The following is a 17223-nucleotide window of genomic DNA, read 5'->3' on the forward strand; positions in this document are numbered from 1 at the left end:
GCTGCGAGGAAATCTCATAGAAGAGGCGGGACAGGGAGGAATAAATTGAGCACAAAAAAGAACACTCACCTTGGGGATACAAAAACTTTGAATGGGTGGTGTTCCAACATCATCAAGTGTTAGGGGAAGAAGTATTCTGAGATGCCTGGTCCTTGACTCTCAGCTTGCAAGTAAGGGCTTCAGCCAACCTGTGATTTATACATGTGCACACAGAAGATCCCATGTCCAATCCTTAATATTTCCAGTTAAAGAAGATCTGATTGCAGGACTGGGGTAGATCCCTGCCTGAAACCTTTGAGAGCTCCTTCCAAAGTAGGCAATATTGAATCAGATGGACCAGAATTTTGACTCAGGGTGAGACAGTTTCATATGCTTGTTTCATTAGCCTTTTGTGACCTCACACACAGGTGGGTAGAGATGTGATTGCCTAGGTAATATTTGTGTACCTTACTTATGGAGGTTTTCCCAGAAAAGGATTGAGCTGTTTGGTCCTCAGAGAATTCTGCTAAGTTACATTTTTCAAGAAGATAAAGTGTTTTCTATGTTTTGATCAGGAGCCTCAAACATATCACCGTAAGTAAGGTTAAGTGTATTAACACAATAGTTGCATGGAAAACTTGCCTTTGTAACTGCATGTGAAGACTCACAAATGTCACTGGATCTGTAGCTTGGGCTAAGATGATGATAATAATTTTGTACCCTGCCCCATTCCAGGTGGCTTCCAACAGAATATAAGAAAACATGATGATGGTGATGGTGGTGGTGGTGGTGATGTTGTTGTCAATACCCTGCTCATCTGATTGGGTTGCCCCAGCCACTCTGGGCAGTTTCCAGCATATATAAAAACATAGTAAAACATTAAACCTTAAAAAGCTTCTCTATACAGGACTGCCTTCAGATCATAACTGTCAACTTTTCCCTTTTCTTGCGAGGAATCCTATTCAGAACAAGGGAATTTCCCTTAAAAAAGGGAAAACGTTGACAGCGATGCTTCAGATGTCTCCTAAAGGTTATATAATTACTCATCTTCTGGACATCTGATGGGAGGACATTCCACAGGGTGGGCACAGCTACAGAGAAGGCCCTATGCCTGGTTCACTTCTTGCAATGAGGGAACCACCAAATGTTATCTGAAAGGTAACTGCATTCTGATCCATCCACATCTAGGAGGTGTGGATCACACCAGTTTTGTTTGAGAATTTGCTAGGGACAAATCCCTTGATGATCCCTAGTTCCCAAGCAGTCTCCCATCTGACTGGCCGGTACCCCTACCCATGATTGCCTATACTAGCTATGAGAACTAAAGCTCACTATTAGCTGAGAGTCTTCATTGCACCTATCCTTCCATAGGAGGGCTGCAAGTGAATCACTAATGGCCTGAGAGGTCACCAACCGTGTTTGTCATGTGCTTAGTTGGACAGAGAACAGTGTCTTGGGCGATTTATTTGCATTGTATATTTGCAGGCTCTGGGGCACACCCATCAGTAGTTTAATTGGAAATGGACTTGACTCATTGTCTATCTTATGGCAGGCACATGGCTTCATAGAAACGCCTTGGCCAGTAACAATACAAATAAAGTCAAAGGTAATTCTTATCAGTTACCCTGTTCAATAGTTTGTGACTGCCATTAGTTTTTATTACACAGAGAAGTCACTTTGGAAGACTGCCTATATATCTTGTAAATGTGAGGCAGCTCCCTGCCTTGCATGTTGATTTGGGGGCCTTGGTTGCTGTCTATTCTCATTGCTTCTTTCTTTCTTGGTCACTATGGTGTGTTACACAAATCAAGGGGCGGGTGCCTTTTGATTTTGTTTCCCGACTCCCCACTGCTCTGCTGGAAACCAAGGACTAAAATTCTAAATTAAAATTCTAAACCAAGCCTTATGAGGAACAGTTGAAGGAACTGGATATGTTTAGCCTGGAAAGGAGGAGACTGAGAAGAGATATGATAGCCATCTTCAAATATATCAAGGGCTGTCACAGGGAGGAGGGAACAAGCTTGTTTTCTTTCATTCTGGAGGGTAGGGCTTTGACTTACAAGAAAGCAGATTCCGAATGAACAGCGAGAAGAATTTTCTGACAATAAGAGCTGTTTGGCAGTGGAACAGACTCCCTCAGGAGTTGTGGACTCTCCTTTCTTGGAGGATAGTAAGGAGAGGTTGGGTGGCAATCTGTCATGGATGCTGTAGCTGAGATACCTGCATTGCAGCGGGTTGGACAAGATGACCCTCGGGATCCCTTCTAACTCTACAATTTATGATACTATGATTCTATGAAATCTCCTGACTGATGAGGAAAGCACATGTTTTTAAGATATAAACCTTGATACATGTGGCATTTCCATTCACCAATCCTTTGGATTTGGCATGGGACAGTGGCTTTCAGGGAACACCTCTCATATTGACTTGTTGGCCAAGGAGCTCCTGTGCATCCATCACAGAAATGTGGATTCTGAGAGATGCTTCAGGGCACATTGCCATACATTGTTGAGTGGGCCTTCCTGGGACCACAGGTGGACTAAAAGTATGCTCTCAACAACTGTACATAGGGGAAGGTAAGAACAGGCATGGCAAGCTGGCATGAAGCTTGTCCTCCTTTATTAATTTATTGCAAATTATGAATGACTTCCCCTCAAGTATTGCAAGACGATATAACAACAAAAACATACCGTACTGGCCTGAATATAAGCCTCACTTTCCCCCCCAAATTCTGACCGTGAAAAGTTAAATTGCAGCTTAAATTTGCGACCTTACAAAAATGGGCTTTTACAATATCGCTGCTGCAACAGACATACGGTAAAACGGAATGGGTGTGAGTGCCTGTGAAATTTCAAGGGAGTGGCTTATATTCGGGTATTGTTTTTTTTTCCTCCTTCCCCCTTGAATTTTAAAGGTGCGGCTTATATTTAGGTGCAGCTTATATTCGGGCCAATACGGTATACAGTGGTACCTCAGGTTACAGATGCTTCAGGTTACAGACTCCTCTAACCCAGAAATAGTACCTCAGGTTAAGAACTTTGCTTCAGGATGAGAATAGAAATCACGTGGTGGCAGCGGGAGGCCACACTAGCTAAAGTGGTACCTCAGGTTAAGAACAGTTTCAGGTTAAGAACGGACCTCCAGAACGAATTAAGTTCTTAACCTGAGGTACCACTGTATAAAGTGATTTACTTTCTAAAACAAAGTGATTCCTTTTTTAAAAAGTCAAATCCGATACATGCAGAGTGGGATAAAGAAACCTGCAGTTAAAAGGCTTGTCTAAAAAAGTAAGGTCATCAATTGGTGTTGCAAAGACAACAGAAACAGCAACTGCCTGATATGCAGCAAATTCCAAAGGCAGGTGCCACGATCTTGACTGTGAATTCTAGAAGACATGCCTTGCATATGGCCTGGTAGGGTGGGGCCCTGACTGACTCCAGTTACAGAAGCTGAGGCTGCTGAACAGACTCTTGTGTTGGGGTATTGCTCACAGGGGGCAGGGTTTTTGGGGGAGGCTGTTGCTGTTATTGATCAACCCTTGAGAGGGGGTTGTGCCCGTGCTTGAGTCCAGGGGGACATTTGGGTGGCGGAGATAACCTGTTCCCGGCTTTCCGTTTATCCAGGTGTTCACCCTTGGCTGACCTATGCTGGAACCAGAGCCTATGCAACCAGTCACTTTCTGTAATCAATAAAGTTGTGGCCTAAATTCCGCCAAAAGCAAACCAAAAATTTGAGTCAAGTGTGAATTTATTTAGGGGGGAGGTTTCTGGGTCTAAACACCCAAATCAGATTTAATATGTCACTCCAACAAGGTATCCTTGTCTGCGCCACTATCACCTCTTTGTAGCATTTTCAGTTCGTGAAAACTCTTGCTTGACACACTTCCAAAACCTGTCTTCAAAATGAAAAGTTAATGCATTCTTAAAAGGTGGTGCTTCATATTTGGTTTCAGGCAGAACTCTCACTTATAGTGCATCTTTCTGCTTAGTGTCTTCCCTCTCCCCCTTGCAAAAGATGCAGTTATTATCTTCCTTATTCAGTGAAAGAGGGGGAGGGATTGTGTTTGCATGTATCCCTGCTTAAAATATGGCTGCCTTCTAGACCTCATAGCTTCCTGAAAGCCCCTGAGAGGAGAGAACCTCAAAGTGACGACAACCCTGGAGGCTGTCTGTGGAGTGCCTTATATCTGGTGACAAAAGTTAAAAACAAATTGAAAGGAATTCCTTTTACCTTTTTTTATTAAAAAAAATATGTGTTGCTCTTAGGCCCCTCCACAGGCAGCCTCCTGGGCTGTCTACACTTTGTGGCCCTCTCAAATGTTTGCGGGAAATGCTGGCAGCCAGGAAGGCTGCAGAATACAGCACAAGAATTGTTTTAAAAATTCAGACAAGAATGCAGACACACAAAACTTTATTACATCATAATGTTATGGAGACTTAACGTAAATGTGAAATCTGTGCACCCCTGAAATTTCCTCCCCAATAGCAATGGTATTTTTGCCCCTCCTCCCTCATAAATGGTCTAAAAGTGAAACATATTGGCACAGGCTTAGTTTTGCTCATGCAAATCCAGTAGCTGCATGAACAATATACTTAGGGCTGCATGTCTGGCACCCAATTCTCCAAGCTTGCTACTTGCCACAAAATCCCATTCCCTAAGAATCCCAGGTGTTTGTGCTTGTTTATTGCTTTTAAAATATTCAGATTTTTGAAGATCTGTGAAGATATCCATGAAAGTGTAGGGACAGCACTTGCTGAATCTCAAATTTGAGTTGAATTGATGAATAAAATTTCCTGTGGCCTGAAGGAAGGGCTTCACTGCCTTGTATAAGTCCATGTTCCCTTTTCACATGCTTGTCAGCAAAATAGTAAAAATAACAAAATAAGTTGCACAAATCGAGAGCAAAGTGTTTCCTTGATTTACACAACGTGCATGCATTGAATAATTCACCTTTTGAATTGTTATAGTGCAGAGCACTCACAACTTGGGTATAAGCTATTTCTTGTTTTGGTCATCCCCTGGGCTTTCAAAACTGATGACAACATGCACATGACCTTAAGGGCACTTACTTGGAAGAAAGGTCCAATGAGGGCAGCGTATACAATAACATCTTTGTGTTTCTTAAAGACACAATAAAAGAAACATATGAGAAACCTCTCAAGATATGCATCAGATACTGTCAAATTCTAATAGCTACTGTGTGTGTCAGCTATCAAGTAGTGTCAAATGGCTGAACACCACATAGGAGATATTGTTGAATACTGACTGCTGCTGTCTGTCAGTTATCAGATACTGTCAAATGTTGGCTGCTAAATGTTGGGGACTGTTCAATACTATCTGTTGGCTCCATTATGATTCTTCAGGTTCCTTTTAGTGTTGACTGCTACAGCAAAGTACTGATGTGGAATATATCAAATATCTACCCACTATTCTTTCATCCATAGGACATTTGTTTTTGTTTTTCTTCCCTAATTTTATTTATACTTTTCAGATATATACATTTCATTGCTTTTACAGTCATTTTGACATTTTAAAACTTGACTTCCTTCCCCCTCTTCCTGCGGTTCCTTAAATTATTTTTTAATATCTTCTGCATCTCCAAATTAACTTAACTTTCTCATTTATTTATCTTCTTTAAATATATACTCTCGTGTAACTGCAGGTTATTACAACAATCCTGCCAGTGTTTTTATCTGTTTGCAATTTGTCTGTAAATATTCAAGAAACCATTTCCATTCTTTTATAAAAAGTTTGTTATCTTGATTTCTTATTCTTCTGGTAAGTTTTGCCATTTCTGCATATTCCATATTTTTTTGTATCCATTCTTCCTTTGCTGGGACTTCTTCTGCTTCTTCTTTCCATTTTTGGGCAATTAACATTCTTGTCCCTGTAGTCGCACAGATGAATAAATTTCTATAGAGTTTTGGGAGTTCTATCCCTATAATTCCCATGAGAAAGGCTTCTGTTTTCTCTTTTTGTTTTACAAACATTATTTTAAACATCCATAGAACATTTGGATAACATTTCTTATCAAAATTTTCAAGGTAGAATTTTGAGGAAATGTTTGGAGCGGCTTTAGCATTGATGTTTTTTTTTATGCTGCATAGATGCAAGAGGCCTTACTATACAACAATACAGCTTTCAAGGAGGACAGTGTTTCTTATGTTTGCACCTCTGCACCATTGTAGCACGTGTTTTGGATGTGACTCCACCCCACTGAAAATGCATTGTGTGGCAACAAGCTTTCCCTGTGGAGGCCTATACACCCAATTATTGCCCCTCCCTTCCAATAAAGGGTGGGTGGTACGAACTGTCCCATTTTATGGAATATTTGTGTTACTCTGTACTGGCAGAGTGCAGGAGATGAGTTCATAGGCTGGTTAAGAGAAATGCTTGCCTACTCTTGACACATGTAATTATGTAATTCGTTATTACCCTATTGGTTTTTTACATTGGAAAGCATATAATATTGTTTATTAGAATAGCATTAATTAATTAAGCAAAAAAAACACACAACAAAAACTGATGGAAGGCTCTTTGATCTAGAGGAGGTTTCTGTGAGCTAGGGAGGGTGATTTTCACAAAGCCTCTCCTCCTTACAGAGGGGAGGAGTTGTGAGCAGGAGCCGTTTCCCGCGTTGGCAGGGGACGTTACAGCCCCTGCCCAGCTGGCCTGGCTGCCGCGCCACGCCCCCAGGTAGCCAACCAATCAGGTGGAGGCATGGGGGCAGGGTTTACCCACTCAAATGTGGCCATGGCAGCACTTCCCTTTCATTCCGCTGCTGGTTCGGGTGGCGGTTAGGCATTGGAATATGTTTGTGTATTGGAGGGCAGGGTATGGCCATCGCCTACCCCTCCACTTTATGGGTATTCCGGTAAAGGAATCCGGTGGTCGTGGATCCTGTCTGACGCCCTTGCTGGTGGCTAGGGCCATGGCACAACCCCGGTGACATCAGGGGGAGCTTTCAGTTGTATTTGCATAAACAGGCTCCTCCCACTGGTGGTTAACCCCTGTTAGACTCACCCCTCCCTGAGGGGATGGAGCCATGCTCTGTTGTTTTATCCAGTGCCTAAGCCAATACCTCTCACATGCTGTAATCAATGAAGTTGTGGCCTTTTTTAGCCCATTGACCTAATATACTGTGTCCATATGTCTTTCTTATCCCCAAGCGGGTGGCAGGTCCTTGAATCACAATTTCCCACTTTCTCCTGCATTTCCCTATGCCATCTGCTACAAAGACTCGTCTAATTCTCCATAGCAGATTTGAGAGGGAGGGTGTGGGAGGAGTGGGGAATGACTGAGAATCACCTACCCACTCTTCCACTCATGCAAACTTCTCCTGGATCAAAGAGCCTTCTGCCAGCAGAGGGACACAGTTGGATACAACCTTTAAATTGTGCTACATTTGAGTTTCATTCTTCAATCTGAAATACTGTCCTCTGGGCGTATTCTGGGTGAGTTTCCAGACATTGTGTAAGATGCTTTCATTCAGAGCTAGGTCTGGTGGCTAGGGATGGGAAAGGATAATTAGCATGCTATTTCCCATCCTGAGTCCTACGCTCATCTATCAGGGGAATGGCTGATTTCCTATTTATTGTGTCTCTCTCTGTATGGCATTGTTTCCTTCTCCAGAGGTTCCTCTGACCCTTCTGAGTATCTTTTCAGTGGCTACGAGGGACTGCAACAGATAGCATCACTGGGAAAATCCCTTTGCATACTTGAATTACTGCATGCTGCCCATTCTATATCCTTTGCATATGAATTTACTGTGCACAGTCCAAGTGTCAGGGACCGTGCTGAGGAGGACTGCACTGAGGAGGAATGGTGGGAGCCACCACCCCCCTGCTCCTGGTCCTGGTCCTGAATCTTCCCAGGAGCAGGAGGACAGTATAGATTTGGAACAGTGGTTTGCAGAGGGGCATAGTTCAGAAGGCAGAAGCTGGGAAATACTGGATGGGGAACAGCTAGGAGAAGTGACATTGGAAGAAAGAGGGTTAACAGATTCACAGTCACTGGACAGCATTCCTCCGATCTCCCCAAGGTCACGAAGAGCTCAGAAAGTTTCAGAACAGAAAGCACAGAGGGTACAAGCTCAGATTACAAAATGTAGGAGTAGATTAATAGGACGGAGGGGATGTAAGCTTAATTGGAAGCACTGCCATTCTGGGTGGACACTTTAATTTGTCCTTTGCTGTGTTTATTAAAGAAACTAACTGGTAAGAATTCCTTTCATTTGATCTGCTCATTTACGACCACAAGGGAGGAGCCGATTCCCCAAAGCCTGACACCAAGTAGGTAGGCAGGTAGAGTTGTGAACCACATTCGGCAATGTAGACATTCTTAAAATAAATACATTTGTGTCCTTGTGGGATCACAGATTGCATATGAAGGTCCATCCAGATGCACATCTGCATCTCAATGAACATCTGGATCTAAGTCACCCATTGCCAGCCTCACTTACTTGGCAGAAGATACAGAGGAGGCCTGTTACTTCAGCTGCTGACATGTTACCCTGCATGGCATTCTGCAAAGAGGCCAATTCAGTTGCTGCCTCAAGGACATTCCTGCATCCTCTAATCTCTGCTTATTACATACAGTCCAATGGCAGCACACATTAGCCTCCATGTTAAAAACACCCTAACATGATTGAGTTCCTGCAGGCAAGTGCAAGTTGTCACTTTGGATTGTCAGTTCTTTCAGCAACGACTCTTCTGCGGTTTGCTCTGGACGCATGGCAAACTGTTTCAAGGGACAGGAAGTTTACATTTGTCATGGTGTTTTGGCAAGGAGAGACTTGATCTAGTAGCAGGGGAAGGGTACAAAAGAAGAGCGAGATGTACCCTTAAAAATAAAAAAATAAAAGCACAGAGTTCTGTTTTCTAATAGACATATGACCTTCCTCAAAGGTAAAATCCATCTACAACTGTCTCCGGAGGACAGAAGCAAAAAATATTCTAAAGCACTTAAGTAGTGAGAATTAGAACTTTGGCAGCCTGCTATCGCAGGTGAGCTAAGTAATTTATGAAGACTATGTCACCCTGTTATTTTAGGCTGAATAATTACTCTGACATTCCAACATCACTTCTTCTTTTTTTTAACAGAAAGCAGCCCTTTTAAAATTATATCTGCAGCTCTTCATCAATCTCCGAAAAGCCTGGTGGGATGAGAACCGAGTGCTGAATTAAAGCATGTTCCTATTTAAAATGATTTTCATTCAAATGTTTTTGGCACATCATTAAGGATAACCCTTCTCATGGTAGTGCAAGAGAGTTTCCACCCTCTGTGATATTCCATATCAAGTACATTATGACTAGTGCCACACTGAAATCTCTCCTCCAGTTTCTCAAAGGTTTTCTTCCCTGTAAAAAAAAGTTTTCTTCCCCTGTAAAAGAGGCTTCATTTTCCCCCCTGCCCATGTCCTTAATAATTTATTTAGGTTTGTGAGAGTTTGAGCTTCCTTTATCGTTGTAAGGTGGTTGCAGAGAAGCCTAAACAGGTCATCTAATTATTTCATATATTTCTTGATAGACTTGAGACCAGAACGATGGAAAAATGTCCCCCAGAGCCCACAGCCCCGCTAGCAATTCTGTTCTGACTGTGATGTGACATGAGACATCTGCCCAGGTATACGATGCCATCTATGCAGAATTCTGAGGGAAAATTCCCTCACATGTGATGAAACAGATTTGTCAGGCTTAGCTGACCACACAGTGATTTCCCCTGAGATTCCTCTCCCAAGAAGATTTAAGGCCCATGAAGGGACCAGTCTGTAAATAATAGAGACCAGTTCTTTGCCTTTGTGATGCAATGGATTCAAATTAATCAGAAATCCATTAGCCTGTGCTTTAAGTAACTTAGCTGCCAATATGTGACAAAGTTGATAGTTGATTGTAGTCAATTTATGACCAAGTGGGAATAATGGTGAGCCAGTTGGAGAGAGGCATTCTTGCCAATTCTTCCAAACCTTAAACATACAGCATGCAACATTTACACAATTACAAAAAGCGGTAAAAAATTGTGGTAAAAAAAATATAGGAGATGTGTGGGGTTTTTTTGACAGCACTATTTATGGCGGTCAATGTATTCACTGGGGCTTATGCAACCAAATAAGGTAAAATGAAGTACATGGTCTGCTGCCGCTTTACACACAGGAAACATTGCAGTATATTAGTGAGCTTTAGCACTTACATCACATGGACTGATTGATGGCAAATGACATTGTTTTTTGTCATACATCATTTTGTCATACACTGAGAGAAGTGAGGTTATAGGGAACCAGGAAGAGTGCCTTCTCAGTAATCGTGCCCACCCTGTGGGACACCCTCCCATCATATGTCAAGGAGATAAGTAACTATGCAACCTTTAGAAGGCATCTGAAGGCAGCCCTGTATAGCGAAGTTTTTAATGATTGATGTTTTATTATGTTTCTGGATATGCTGGAAGCAGTCCAGAGTGGCTGGGGCAACACAGTCAGATGGGCGATGTACAACAACAACAACAACAACAACAATTTATTTATACCCCACCCATCTGGCTGGGTTTCCCCAGCCCCTCTGGGTGGCTTCCAACAAAATATTAAAATACAGTAGTCCATCAAACATTAAAAACTTCCCTATGTCTTCTAAAAGTCTGGTAGTTGTTGTTCTCTTTGACATCTGGTGGGAGGGCATTTCACAGGGCGGGTGCCACTACTGAGAAGGCCCTCTGCCTGGTTCCCTGTAGCTTTGCTTCTTGCAGGGATGGAACTGCCAGAAGGCCCTCGGCGCTGGACCTCAGTGTCCAGGTAGAACAATGCGGGTGGAGACGCTCCTTCAGGTATTATTATTATTATTTCCACAATGCACGGTAGCTCTGGTGAACATTTCAGATTGACCAGTAAGTAAGGAAAGGGAGGAAGGAAAGACAGTTTTCAGCAATTGTGAATAAATGAATATCCTTGGCTTAGTTCTACTCAGAGCAGTTTGTAAAGTTGAAATGCTACGTTTTCCTGGTGACTAAAGAATAAAACCCCGCTTTCACACTCACAATATTCTAAAAGGCTTGAACTGTATTAATTGATTCATCAACAAAGCTAATTGAAAGGCTACATGCATAAATGGCTTTGGGAGCCTGACATAAAGTGGCTCATTAACTTTAGCCATACAGAGTAGCTAATGTTCTAAAAGGAACATCTCCCACTACTGGCCCCATAGGAACACTTCCATCCATTTTTAAAACTGGCATACAGTGCATGCCTATGTGGAAACTGTAATGAGATGCTCACGCACAGGGAGAGGGTCTGTGCAAGGATCATATAGTTCTGAAGCAGAGCTAAACTGCAGGAAATAAATATGGCCGAGATGTATGTGATGCCACAGTGGTGACTGGTGCCCATTAGAACTGATAGATAGGTCAACAGTGGCAGACAGGTCAACAGTGAGTGGAGCCAGAGCCAATGGCAGGCAGAGTCAGTTAATTCAAACTTTGTTCTCCTCCTCCTCCCTACAAGGCCAAAAAAAAGATTGTATAAGTGGTGAAGTTTTGTGGTATGTACTATAATTTATATGTGAAAATTAATAAAAAATAATATTAAAAAAGCAAATACCACAATGGTTGCCCTCAGGGACTCTACAAAATTCCTGTAAGATAGAAGACCTCATATAAGGAACACGCTTAAGTCTAATTAACACATCAGCGGCAGACTTTGGTTTTTCATATTTCAGTGGTGCCCCGTGCAAGCCCCAAATTTGGCACCCTCCATCTCTCGCCTTCCATTCTGCTCAATTCACTATGTCACATTTTTGCACATCTTATATTACCATTTGTGCACACGCTTTCCCCCTAATGTGCATGTTTGCTTTTGGGTGCAAATTCCTTGGTTGGGGTACTGCAACAAAAAAATTCAGAGAGGTGTGATCTTCAAAATATAAGCTGTGTTCATGTGCTGGTTTGGGATGTATGAGTTAGACCGACTCTGATTAAAATGCAAACTGTATGAGTTTCTCCCTCATCTCTGCCCACCATCTGCTTCATCTTTCACTGGCATCTTCGCCATGTGCAGAGCCTCATAATCAGACCTTAGCACTGAGGGGCAAAATTAATGTGTGTGTGTGTGGAGTAACATGGAGGAACATGGCAGTCTGACCCATTCTTTCATTCCTAACCAACCTCACCCTCCCATTGGGTGCAGGTCTTCATGTGGGACTTTGAAACCCTGCCCATTGTGTTGGATGATGCTCTAGATGTTCTCTTCAAAGCAAAGAGTCCCAACCCAGAGCCAAGCCTAGGCAAAGGCAAGATCATAGTCTCCTTTCCCCCTTCGGTGTTGTTGAATAATGAGAAAATATGCTGCAATGCAGCATTTCTTGTTTGTTACACATAGTGAACCTCTTTGGCATATTTGGAAATATGCTTCAGACATCCCTGGACATTACAGTAAGGTTTTTGCCATTTGCAGGAAAGAAAGTTCCCTCCTGCCTTTACAGAGTGCGACATCAATATTGCATAAGGATCTTTGTGAATGAAGCAGCAACTGGAGAGACGGATGACCCATTCATGAAAGAAATGGAGAAATCAGAACCTTCCCAAGGTATTGTATCAAAATGAAATGAATATTGCAGGAGGCAGTTAAGCACTCCTCCCCCCTGAAAGGCACTACCCACGGTCTTTTTTCTTTTTTTTACTCAGCCCACAACACATTTAACCCAAGACCTCTCCCTGACCGCTGAAACCTTTTTATAGTGCAAGAGGGAGGGGAAAGGAAAATGCCATCTGTCTCTTTGTGAATGCGCATTGGTATGTCTGAGAGCGTGGGGGGAGAGGCTTGCTGGTACAATCTCTCTGCCTGACTATGTGAGATGATGGCAATTTTAACCAAGAGATGAAGATTTGGATTTAGAACAGATTAGAACAGGGGTGGCCAACTCTCAAGAGACTGCAATCTACTTTCAGAATTAAAAACTGGCAGTGATCTACCCCCATTTTTGGGGGGTTCAGCTCAAAGTTGTTGAGCTTGTTTTACGGAGGAGAAAAACCCCATTTGGGGGGGGCAGCTCAAAGTTGTACAGCTTTTTGGGGGGAGGAGAAAGTTCCATGGGGGGGTTAAAGGCAAGGGGCAAAGGGGTAAAGTCACTCACAAAAAGATCGCTATGGATCAAAACAGCAGCACAGAGAAAGCTTTGTCTTCCCTTCCATAGATCATACAACAATGGAGGACAGGGTGATGGGGTGGGGCAGGAGTCAGTTTTAGTGACACCAAGGAAAGGGAGCCAGAGATCGACCACAATCTACCAAAACCTCGTGGGGATCTACCAGTAGATTGCGATCGACCTGTTGGACATCCCTGGATTAGAACATACATTTGATGCAGTGGTGGGGATTGCCCCATTCCCAAGACTGACCCATCTATGCACAACATTGCATGCTCTGAAGTGACAGTCTCTCACCCAAGCCCGAGGCAGGGATCTTTCCAAATGTTTATTACATGAGATTATTTTAAAGTGGGAGAGGGGGAGCTGGTGAACCATCAGTTGTTGCTGGATCCCATAATCCTTAACCATTGGTCATAGTGGTTGGCACACATGGGCACTGTAGTCCAAAGTTTCTGAAGGGTACCAGGCTGGGAAAGACTGATGGGGAAGGCTGATCTTCTGTTTTCAAAGCAGATATTGATGGAGGGAGAGAGAGAGAGGAAGGGATGCAGAATTCCAAAGAAAAACCAAACAACTTATGAATAACATACTGTCCATTCAATTAAGACTGCAACCCATTGACAGAAATTTTGATCGATTAATCATGTGAGTTTTAGTCGAGTAATGAAATATGCACAAATGTGCATATTGGGTAAACAATATTTCTGAAGTAAGAACCATACATTATTTGCGTCTTAGAGGAGGAACTCATCTGTATGAGAAAATGGAGGGCACCTCTTTTACAATGGTGCTTGCCACCTTCAGTTTTTAGAAGCATATATATATATCTCGCTGTTGTCTGAATAACCAGAGCAACATCTTAGTCAATTAAAAATTGTTTTAATGGACAAATCTAAATGGTCGTTCAGTTGAACATTGCAACTCTGATTAGAATATGTATACCTGACATGTTTTAAGAGACTTGCTTCTCACAAGGAAAAATAATGTTGCACCTGTAAATGGCAATAATAAATTATTCCCAATAAGCCATAAAGCAAAATGACATTGTAAGACTTTACTGTGTATTCATAGGATAGTCGTAGGCCATCAATTATGTCAAAATGCACAGGCCACTTTTTCTGCCCAAAGATATGCTCAGAGATATGCTCAGAGTGGCTAACAAAATAGGTGAGGTAATAGGCACATGGCCTAAACATTTGGAAAGAGACACCATGTTTAGGTGTTTATTTTGTTCTCACTGGAGGAAAAATGGGATGTGCAAACAATGAAGAAAGGATTTTGTGGTGAATAAAATGTAAGTTTGTTGTTATAAAACTTTGGTAAAAGTAAAGGGACCCCTGACCATTAGGTGCAGTCGTGACCAACTCTGGGGTTGCGGAGCTCATCTCATTTTATTGGCCGAGGGAGCCTGCGTACAGCTTCCGGGTCATGTGGCCAGCATGACTAAGCCACTTCTGGCAAACCAGAGCAGTGCACGGAAACGCTGTTTACCTCCGCGCCGGAGCGCTACCTATTGATCTATTTGCACTTGACGTGCTTTCAAACTGCTAGGTTGGCAGGAGCAGGGACCGAGCAACAGGAGCTCACCCCATCACGGGGATTCAAACCGCTGACCTTCTGATCGGCAAGTCCTAGGCTCTGTGGTTTAACCCACAGCGCCACCCGCGTCCCCTATAAAACTTTGACTATACCAAATAATACATTTATCTATACTAGATTTTAGATCCTTGGCTTCAATATCTTTGTATCAGATTTTTTCTTTAAAAATGCTATAGTCCTTTATACAGAGTGGCTGCTGCTTCTCTTTGCAAGTGAGTGGAACTCCCTGACCCAGATTTCCCTCCTTCCACTACCAATATGAACTCAAAAGAAAAATTAACCATAAATGAACTTTGCTGTGGATGTAGTTTTTTTTAAATCTTCCTGCGTTCTCTTTTCTTTACTATCTTATAGCATACATATACATTTATATGGTTCTGGTCTGCCTAGTGAATGCTAATTTTAGTCCACAGATTGCAAGCTTTTGCTTCCTTCAAGGTCTGCATTGCACAGACTTAACTCCAGCTGGATCCTGTTGCCTTTGACGTTTAGTGGAGAGCCTAGGGTAAACATAAAGAAACAACCAAGCTTTGGAACTGTAAGGAAAGTCCAAGTTCTCAGGCCACACATTAGCACTTTGCTCTGGCAGTCTACTCTGCCTTCCATAAGTTGCTGATACACTTCCAAGGTTCACAGATGTGGCACTAGTGTAACCTGGCAATATGAGTTTCGTACAGCAGTGGAGAGTCAGATGTTGTTGGGCTCCAACTCCAACCAGCCCCCACCAGCATGGGAGTTGTAGTCCAACAATTTTTGGAGAGCCACACATTCCCCACCACTGGTCTAGTAGAACCCCCCTACAAAGTATAGTACACCTGTACAATAACATACAGTGTGATAGTCTACTTTTATCCATAGTAAACCACTGACATCAATGAGTATGACTACATTAGAATTTCTTCACAGCAGTGCCTTCTCCTTTGGTCTTCCACCAGTAGCACATGTTGGGAACATTGCTGGAGGGGAGAGGGCAGCGCAAGACTAAAGCTGCAGGCAGTGAGAGGCTTGGACAATATGTACAGTATCTGCCATCTCCTGTTTTGCCCTTGCAAATGGCCACTTTGTAACAGACAAGCATTGTCTTAATTTCCGAACATGTAGTTTGGCTTTAACCTCTGTCCATTGTCATCAGCTGGGTCAGACCTCAACTATCTCCTTCAGGAGCCTTTGGAACCAAGAGAGGTTTTGTCAGTCTCCTAAAAGCCAAGGGAGAATGGCTCTGATATTTATTTGTTTATTCCAGTGATTTTTTTTCCTGGGGGGGACACAGGGCTACGCATACCCCTGAACATTTTGTGAATCTAAGTTTGGCCTCATTGAGGGGCAGTATTTCAATATGAGTAGGAGAATGAGAGTACCCCTAAACATTTTTATTATTTTTTTTTAGAAAAAAGCACTGGTTTATTCCATATATATATATACCACATTTATCCTCCCCATTTGATCCTCACAACAACCCTTTGAGCTAGGCTAGGCTAAGAGATGGTAATTAGCCCAAGGTCACCCAATGAGCTTCATGGATGAGTGGGGATTCGAACCCTAGTTTCCCAGGTCCTAGTCCAACACTCTAAGCATTATGCCATGGTGGCTTTCATTGATATGTAGGATCTGCAACAATATGCTGCTGTCTGGAGTGTTTATCCTCAGGATTCCCTTCCATTCCCTCTCCGTGTTTTTCCATTTTCACTCTTGAGTCAGCATTCTATGCCCACTGAGCATGCTTCGTCCACACTGAGCTCTTTTAGTGGTCCTGCCCCCCAGCCCAGCAAGGGTTTCCCCATTTTTGCCATTCTTCTGTAAACTTTGCTGTTTCCCCAAGTCCACTGATGTCTGTTTCTTGGGTATGAGTGGTGCTGTTCTGGCTTCATAAGCAACACCATTCAACCTGATCATTGGAACTAGAGGGAGAAACAGACCTCCCTAGGAAATAAATTCTATAAACATATCTTAGTACCAGTGTTATGCCCATTTTGTCACACGCACCCCTTGTTGTTCCTTTCCTTCCTCTGCCTCCATGGCTTTATTGTTTTGCCCTTTTCCAATATATGTTGTTACCAGTTGTTCATTTCGAGGAGGAAACCCTTTCAACAGACACAGATTTCAAATAATGTTTGCTTGCTTTTCTGGAACACAGTGTGGGAGATTAAAGCCCAATCCCTGTCTTTATTCTGAACATCCTGGTTGTTATCAGTTTAGGACAGATGTAATGCCATTTTGAGGTTGCTTGTGTCTGTCTGTGTTATACCTTGAATTAAGCTTTCATTCCATTGTCTTTTGAGATGTTAGTAAAAAAGGAACTCTAATTTCCAGGAATAAGGCTTTTAAAATAAATAAATGGTCTGATGAATATAATCTTTGCCCGATAACTTGCTCCTTTAAACAATTTGTAGAAAGTCAAATTTATTTTCTTTTTATTCATCTGCCGTTTGTTTACATCCTCTCTATACTGGAAATGGTCCATCTTTGCAGCCATGTGCCTTCTGATCTGAAAACATCACATTGAAATATTGCTTTC

General features: G+C 42.5%; 1 long non-coding RNA gene across 4 annotated transcripts in view; it reads left to right on the forward strand.

Annotated features, from left to right (window-relative positions):
- Positions 1-439: 439 nt before the first annotated feature.
- LOC310762128 overlaps positions 440-17223 on the forward strand; it is a 30379-nt gene continuing 13595 nt past the window's right edge. For 2 of the 4 annotated variants that reach the window (XR_014547881.1, XR_014547882.1), the window contains exons 1-4: positions 440-573; positions 9508-9603; positions 12416-12547; positions 13623-13754. This is a non-coding gene — a long non-coding RNA (uncharacterized lncRNA). Of the gene's footprint in view, positions 574-9507; positions 9604-12415; positions 12548-13619; positions 13755-17223 lie in introns of all 4 variants that reach the window. The other 2 variants (XR_014547880.1, XR_014547883.1) reach the window with 2 other exon arrangements.

This window comes from Podarcis filfolensis (genome assembly GCF_964270895.1).
Source record: "Podarcis filfolensis genome assembly, chromosome: 5".
NCBI classification, from domain to species: domain Eukaryota; kingdom Metazoa; phylum Chordata; class Lepidosauria; order Squamata; family Lacertidae; genus Podarcis; species Podarcis filfolensis.